Source organism: Crocodylus porosus, unplaced genomic scaffold (genome assembly GCF_001723895.1).
Source record: "Crocodylus porosus isolate Cpor-Errol unplaced genomic scaffold, CroPor_comp1, whole genome shotgun sequence".
NCBI lineage: Eukaryota > Metazoa > Chordata > Crocodylia > Crocodylidae > Crocodylus > Crocodylus porosus.
This window is the reverse complement of record NW_017728951.1, coordinates 42,463,166-42,464,801: the sequence shown is the minus strand read 5'-3', so window position 1 is coordinate 42,464,801 and position 1,636 is coordinate 42,463,166.

Here is a 1,636-nt window from a genome sequence, read left to right as displayed (position 1 = left end):
TAGGAACACTGAGGCGAAGAACTCGTTGAGGAGTTCAGCCTTGTCCCCTCTGTCCGTCACCAATTGTTTCTGCCCATTTAGCAGGGGTCCTATTCCTCCCTGGGCCTTCCTTTTACTCCCTATATATCTAATATATAGGCTGTGTGTACACATTCAAATAATCTGGGAATATTTCTCAGATTTGTTCTTCTGTTTAAAAAAAACTTACTCAGAGCCATATGTACAGCCATCCAAATACTGAGGCCTTGAAGAGTGGAGAGCTTGCAGTGCTGAAACCATGCAGCCAGGGGAGGGGACCTGTGCACACATCTCAGTGTGCTTTGAAGTCTCCCTTAGTCAGCCCAGCTATAAGTGGTAGCTGTGCATAGGATAACCCTGATTAGCCAGCCCAGATGGCCCATGGTCAGCCTATGTTGTCATCACATACAGACATTTGCTCTCCAAGGAGAAATTCTTCGGGAAGTGATTTAACCCTCTTTGTGCCCACATTATTTTTCTCCTGGTGTGGCCATTTTTACTCTGGAAGAAAAAGCCTCTGTACACTTACGGTTTCTCCTGGGAGAGCAACAACTCTCCTAAGAGAAACTGAATGTCTGTATAAGACCATAGTCATCCATACTTACGTAAACAGTTTGCAGCAAAGGATTCAGCATTATTTATGACATTTTTATCTTTTAATATACATACAACCTCTCAACTGCTTTGCAACATTATCTCATTTATTTGTGTCACCATGAGTATCAAGTGTTAAACAACCTCCCCATGTCATTGCAAGTTTGTTGCAGAGATAGAATTAGGACATCAACATTTCCAGTACCCTCTCCTGCATTGATGCAATCACTGAACTACACTTCCTCTCAATGCAGCGATGAAGAGTGAATTTCTTTTCATCACCTCCCTTTTCAGTTCTTCTCCATCCCATTAACAGATTCCCTAGCTCCTCATAGCTTTAACCAACAAAAGCAAGCCTACTATCTCATATTCATTGATGGCATATGCTAGAATATTTCCCTCTAAGTCCTTCCCACCAGCTTCCCCTTCAGTTTACTCCTGATTTCCAGCTCAACCCCTGATCATAGGATTCCTTCCTGGCTCTTTCTCCAAGGGCAGTGACAGGAATTGGTAGCAGAAAAGGTATTCAAAGCTAATACCCTTCACTAAAACATGTGCCTGTCTTGCCTTCCAGCGCTGAAAATCTGCCTTCAGTCTGCACTCAAGCGTTCTTGCCACACATAACTCTGATGCTCTCAAAACCTTCATGGTTGAGCGTGGATATCCAGGCTGGCCTGAGGGCAAAGAAAAAAGTGTACTGGCGGTGGAAGCAGGGGACAGGGACAAAGGTGGAGTACACCTCCCTGACCAGAGCTTGTAGGGATTTGGTGAGGAAGCTGAAAGCAACACTAGAGCTTAGATTAGCTTCTGGGATTAAGGATAACAAAAAGTCCTTTTTCAAGTATATAGGTAGCAAGAAGAAGTCTCTGGGTAACATTGGACCCCTACGGGGCAGGGCAGGGCAGTTGGTGACAGACGCGCAAGAGAAGGCAGAACTCTTTAACAAGTTCTTTGCCTCCGTGTTCCTGTCTGCTGACAATGGGATGCTCTCGGGTGATAGTGTAGAGAGGCCCAGGAAGGATGC